Genomic DNA, 6,946 nt, shown 5'->3' with positions numbered 1-6,946 from the left:
ACGCGCAGTCGAGGTGCCGTCGGGCGCTGCTCCTCCGGCGGGAGTCCCCCCTTCACCTAATCCCTGGTGCTTGGGTTCTAATCCCACACATGACGGTTAATCTGCAATGATACCGCTGCGGAGGGACCTGTTGCTTGCGAGGCACGGTGATTTGTCACCTTGGAAACAGTTTTAAATAAAGATCATAACAGTGATGTCAACTGTGTTTATTCTCCGGGTGGGGAGCCTGGCGGCTCCTGGGCGGAGAGGACGGCGGGTCGGTGTCGGAGGGAAGGGAGCGAGGCGCGGGCGGGAGAAGCAGCCAGTCCGCCCCCGTCCCGAGCCTGCTGTCCTTCGGGAAACTCGCGGGGTCTGAAACCGCAAAGGACGGACAGAGGAGCCGTTTGCAAAACTCGGGAACGCTCGGTGAACTTGAGCTACTGCGATGAGCCTCCAGCCGGACGCTGCGCCCCCAGGACTCCAGGCGGCGGAGAGCAGAGAAAGGGCGGCTGGCGGGACCCTCCTCCTCGCCGCCGTCTGTGGACCGAAAACGCCGCGCTCCGAGCTTCCTCCGCTGTGAAACCCGCCACCGTTAGCAACCACCACCGAAAACTGTTCGCACACCGAAAGCAAAATTAAACATAATTGCTTTTATTTATCTATTGCTTTTACAGCATTAAAATATTTTTAGTTGCATTGTATAAAACACCATCAACTCTGATGACTACCTGCCATATCTGTGGATCTGCTCCTTGTGGGTTCGGCACAGCGATATTAACCATCAAGAAAAAGCACATCTTATATATTGTATCTGTCAAGCTATGTTACAATTTCTATGAACAAAAAAACACATTATTCTTGTTGAAGAAGCTATGAAGCTTCTTTCATGAGCACTTTATGAATAATCATAGTTGTCAAAAAGAATTAGAGATATAGATTGTAGATGCAAAGGAAATATTAGGTACACAGAATAAAATATACAGTGGGATTGAGGCACAACTATTTTTCTTTTTAAAATAAATTTTTACCGAGGTGAAAAAAAAAACAAAACAAAACCCTGAGCTATTAAGCTTACTTAAAAGATGGCTTTGTTGGTTTAATTATACTGTAGTTATTTTATAAATATGTTTCAAAGGAAGCTTGCCATATTGCATGTCAATGAGGACTGTAAAGAAACGCTCACAAAAGCTAATGCATACCAAACACCAAATTTTAGTCATTAGCATTCTTATTTATCACAAACTAAAGAAACCTATTAACAGACAAGAATTTCTATTTAGCTAGCATTACAATGTTTGCCCATTAAAATAAAAAGGGCAAAGTATGTCCATATATTTTTTTTCCCCCTTGGAACTATACATTCTTGCTGCCTAGACAGGTTCTTTGGAGAGATTGGAGGACATTTCTGGTTGGGGAAACAGGAGTCTATAGTGGGAATGGGTCAGAGGTCCCAGAACCACTATTTTTAGTTATCAAACTTAATGCTATTCATTTGGGGGAAAAAGTGCAGGGCTGGGGCTCTGGGGCAGGCTGAGCACCGCATAGTAACGGAAGTGTGTGAGGGGCCCTTTGTCTTTAATTTGTGTCATATGCATATGCAAATGATCTATTGTTTTTCCTCTGGGGGACGGAGTGGATAGCTTTTGTTTGGATGTTAAAATTTCCTCAAATGCTCCCTAGACATGGTACTTCTCCCAATGCAGATTGCCCTAGTAGGAAATCCCACCACAACAGTAAACATAAGGTTATTAATTCTAGAAACACGCACACACATATAGATTTGTGTCATTTAAAAAAAAATCATTTTCCTTGGAGCAAAATCGGCAATTCTGCTGTCATACCAGAAGTAAATGAATATATAAACACATTTTTTTTTCCTGAATGCCTATTTGACAGGGAATAAACTTTTCAACTATTTTTTCTTCTTCTTATAATCAAGGGTGATTTTTTTTCCTAATTCGGTAGGGAAACAAGTAAATATCTCAGACCCTGAAGTGAAACATTTGGAATGATAAGGAAGAGTTATTTTGAATTATGGTTGGTGAGAATTTTTTTTTTAAAGTGTCCAACAGGAAAAAAATAATAGTTACACAAACTTGTTAATCTCGGCGCATTTACCAAGCAACTGAAGTACAGGTTCTTTGGGCCTGACGCTCAACTCAACAGGATACATTTTGCCTGCTTGGGGGAGTTTTTGCATTAAAAAGATTGAAAACTTCCAAGAAAGGTGCTTCTTTGAAAGGCCCACCTGAAAACAACAGGTACTAGAAAGAAGGAGGGCGTTCCTGATTTCACAAAGAAAATCTCTGTCAAAAGTTATGAACAGATTTTGCAAACCCCACTTTGAAATCTTAGTTTTTAATAATAAAAGTCGCTGTGTCCTGTTGGTGTGGTGGTGGGTGGGTTGGGGTAGGTATCCTCTCCCCTGGGATTACTGGGGCAGAGCTGAAGGAGGGAAGTGTAATGATTCCTACACTGCTAACTTGTCCTTCAGGGACAACGAAAGTCAGTGTATGATGAAAGCAGCTCGGGTGCCTCAGTGCTGGCACTATTATATCTGGACGAGGTGTCAATCCCCACGTTTCTAAAGCATATTTGATACAGAGGTGGGGGGAACTGCTTTAAAACCTAAGTGTGTGTGTGTGTGTGTGTGTGTGTGTGTGTGTGTGTATTTTTAAAGGTGACACTTGCCAATAAAGGCCAAATCTAGACAATTATTTGGATAACTCCACTCCTCTTACTCACCCCAAATTAACCAGTCTGATTTTCCCTCCACTGCCGAGAGCGCCCATATTATCTCGATAGGCCACCCGCTTGCCTCTCTCTCATCTGCGTCTTTCCTCTTCATTGAATGCTGAATACTACCAACAGCCAAGGAGAAGGCTGTTCCCTGTACATTTAAACCACGCTGGTTTAAATCTCAACGCGAGTGGAAGAACACCCTGTTTCAGTTGCCTTCAATGCAATCTCAGAGTGTATTAGAGGAGACCATCTTGGTGATGCAAAGATAAGTAAGACGAAAACCCTTTTCTCAGGGAGCTGATACTTGTTGAGGTGAGGAACATACACAGGTCGGGAAGGCACAGAGCAATGCTATTCTATGGATGTCCTGGCTGGGAACACAGGAAAGGAAACATGGGAGAAATCTCGGAAGGCTTACTGGAAGAGGTGGGGTTTGAACTGAACCTTGAAGGTTGAGTATGATTCAAGATGTTGAGGAGAAGGAAATATAAACAAAATTGGCATCCAATTAAGGTATAGTGACAGGTCTGACATAAAGTAGGCATTTAAAAGTGCTTATTTAAATGAATGAATGAAATTATTTAGAAGCCTAATAATAAATCCCTCTAAACATTTCTCCTTAGGATGGCCTGCCTGCTATGGTAACCTAAAGTCCTCTTATTTCTCTCCTTCTTTGATGGTGTATCTTTCCCTCATTCAGGCCGAGAGAGCTCGTTTTGAGGTTACTGATGATGTCCAGGGCTGCAAAATGATGCCGTTGGCACCAGGAAATGAGTAACAGTCTTACTCAGAGATGACTTCTCCATGGGCAAATGTTCCCTGTATTGATGTCCTGTTTACATTCTTGCAAGGATGGGGGATTACTGCAATTCTATGGAGTTTTGTATTTTTAACAAACCTTCCTCTATGGTACCAATTTAATGTTTTGTTTGAAACATGCTGGAATGCAACATGGTGAAAGGGGGCTTGGTAGGCTTTTATATACAGAGCAGAGTCCACTGAAAATGGCCTCTGAATTAGAAACAAGGAAACCTGGCGGTGTACTAATTAGTGGGTGGAGAAAGTGGCTCACCCAACCCAGCTTCACTCTTTCTCATCTGAGAGGCAGAGACAATACTGACTCCCCTTGTCTATGTGAAGAGATCTTTGTTTTTGTTCTTTAAAGACAAAACAGTAGGAAGGTAGGTTTTTACATAGCTCTGGCCTCCAGCATTATAGGATTCAGGTGATATTAATCAATTATAAACAGCTTTTTTTTTTGTAATCCTCTGGAAACAGATGCTTATTAGTTTGAGCTTTAAGACACAATTTTTAAAATTACAACCATCAGCAAAATAAATAATACTGGCAAAATGGGAAATCTATACCAATATGTCTTTTCTTTGAAATGCATTTTTATTCTTTCATAGGCCTTCGGGCAGTGGTTCTCAACCTGTGGGTCGCGACCCCTTTGGCAGTCGAACGACCCTTTCACAGGGGTCGCCTAAGACCATCCTGCATACCAGATATTTACATTATGATTCATAACAGTAGTAACATTACAGTTATGAAGTAGCAACGAAAATAATTTTATGGTTGGGTCACAATATGAGGAACTGTATTTAAAGGGCCAGAAGGTTGAGAACCACTGCCTTAGGGGCTGGGACATGGAATCCACATTAGGACTCAGCAGAGATTTGCTCTTCAGAAAATGCCTGAGCTGAGGAAGGCAGTGCCCGGCTAGATTATGCCCCAAGCAGCACATCTGGCATCTCCATCCCCTCTCCAGGTTCTCCTCCACTTCGCCCTCACCTCTGCCAGAAACCTGGCTTTCTTCTGCTTCGTTTTTTTTTTCTTTTTTTAAACAAGCCACTGTTTCTTTCTAAACTAAGCACGAAAGTCAACAAGTTGAGGGCAATTCAATAATAAACAGATGTCTTTTGAGTTCCCAAGACCCCTTCCACAGGAAGCGCCCAATTCAAAAGGAGGAAACACCAAGGACTATGAAGGATTCTGCAATGAGTGTGGCTGAAGAGGAGCCAGCCTTCCACCCCCCACCCCCTCCCTGGACCATCACCCCGAGTTCATCTGAAGAAAGCTGGCTTTCCCAAGAGCCTATCTTTTCCTGGTTGTACAATGTGTTCAGTTCCACCACAGGCAGGCTAAACATATGGCGGAATAGTGTGAAGAAGGAAGTCTGTCCATTAGCACATTCAGGGACGGAGTCTGGGATGTCCGTTCAATAATGGGCTTCTTGTTTGGGAGCCTGATACCACATCGTCTCTCTAGTGAAAGCTGAACTGACCTCAATTGGTGTGGGCAGCGTGCTTGTGTGCGAGGTGTATTTACAAGGCCAGACCAATTCAAGCTACTCTGAAAGTCTCTTGCTGTACAGGAGGAAAAAAGTATTGGGTGACCTTGTGTGTATGTGTCGAGGAGGAGGAGCCCTGAGAGATTAGGAAATGAAGAGGGGCTAGAATTTTACTTTAATTAGTCTCACATTTCCTGGGAGAGCTTTTCTGAGAATATGATATTCTCCCCCATTTGTTTCTGTGCAGCAAAGTTCAGAGACTCACCACCCAAGGAAGAAGAGAGGACCATCTCGATCCAGGCTGGATTCTGAACAAAACTCGGCCTTAGCTTCCAGAAACCTTAAATCACACGTAGGTAGAGTTCTGACTTGGTCACTAAGAATAAAACAGAAGCTGAGTCTATTACTTAACATTTCAGGTTAACCAGAGGACACGTTGAAAAGCCTTTTCTTGACTGAGAGACTGAAATCGTGGTTCGAGGGTGCCATATTGGGTCTTCTCTCTTTTTTAAAAAATATATTTTTATTGATTTCAGAGAAGAAGGGAGAAGGATAGAGAGATAGAAACATCAATGATGAGAGAATCATTGATTGGCTGCCTCCTGCATGTGCCCTACTGGGCATATGCCCTGCAACCTGGGCATATGCCCTGACCGGGAATGGAACCGTGACCTCCTGGTTCATAGGTCGCTGCTCAACCACTGAGCCATGGCCAGACCTGGGTGTTCTCCTGATGTGGCAGGTGAGGGCTGTGTCCTGGAGTCCTGGTACCCCAACCACATCTTCAGCAACTCCTGGATCACACTACAGAGGGGGCAGAGTAGAAGCTGGGAGAGGTCTGCAGAACAGCAAAAGCAGCAGGAGGAGGGGGCAGGAAGGACCAGAGAGCACGCCTTGCAGATGTACATCTCTGCAGGCACACACACTCAAGGAAGGCACCCACCTGGGACCGAAGGGGCTGTTAAGTCCTTCTTCAAACCACAGCGGACATCCTCAGACGGTCTCCAGCCCTTTGTAGAAATCCCCAGTACGAGTCAGTATGGGTAGAAAAGCTCCTTCTATCAAGTTTAACAACTTTCTGGTGTAACTTCTGAGAGGGCTGATTGCTTATTCATACAGAAGCAAGACGCCCAGTTCGTTTTGCCTGTTTTTGCTACTCTTTGTTGGGTCGGGGAGGCTGTTATGGTAGCTGCAAATGGCTTCTCAAGTGACATTTGCTGACATTCAGGGAAGTACATTTATCAGTATTCGCCAGCTCACCTCTACACATGCAATCCATTTTGTTTTGTTCTTCATAGCAACCTCCTTGCTGACACCCGTGCCCTGAAAATGATAAATGGCAAGGTGGCATATTTCTCAAATGTCACTGTGAAAAATCTTTAATGGACTAAGTGTAGCTCTTCACGTTACAACTTGTCAGGTACTGGGAAATTCTAGAGTTTCTTCTTAATCCACAACTCTTTGGAACCACACATCTGCAAGCAGAGACTAATTATAAGCTACACTAGTCAGACCTGGCAAGCAGAAACCAAAGAGAAAACATCTGATATCAGCTAATTCTTTTTTTTATTATTCTCATTCCATTTTTGCTACTTCCTTTCCTACTCAGAGAATATGCCAGGTATGAGAAATCTGTTACTCTAATTAAGCGGGTCACAGCTCCCACCAGCCTCCCATGCAGGTTTGTAATCCACTTGTAAACTCAGCCTTATCCAAAATAGTTTTACTCCTCTCCTCAAGATTCAAGATCACTGGGACCTCCCCCTAGTAACCGCCCCCTGCCCAAACCTGATTCTGAGCCATAAATCCTGGCCCCTAAATGTTGTCTGAATGGGGTAGTTCCGAGGCATTTGTATCTGGCTAGAGCAGCCTTCTCTCCTGTTTCCCTAGCCATCCCTTTTCAGAGTTCATGGCCGTCCTCCTAGATGGCTGAGA

The sequence above is a fragment of the Myotis brandtii genome, unplaced genomic scaffold (assembly GCF_000412655.1).
Source record: "Myotis brandtii unplaced genomic scaffold, ASM41265v1 scaffold191, whole genome shotgun sequence".
Classification (NCBI taxonomy): Eukaryota; Metazoa; Chordata; class Mammalia; order Chiroptera; family Vespertilionidae; genus Myotis; species Myotis brandtii.
This window is presented reverse-complemented; position numbering follows the sequence as displayed.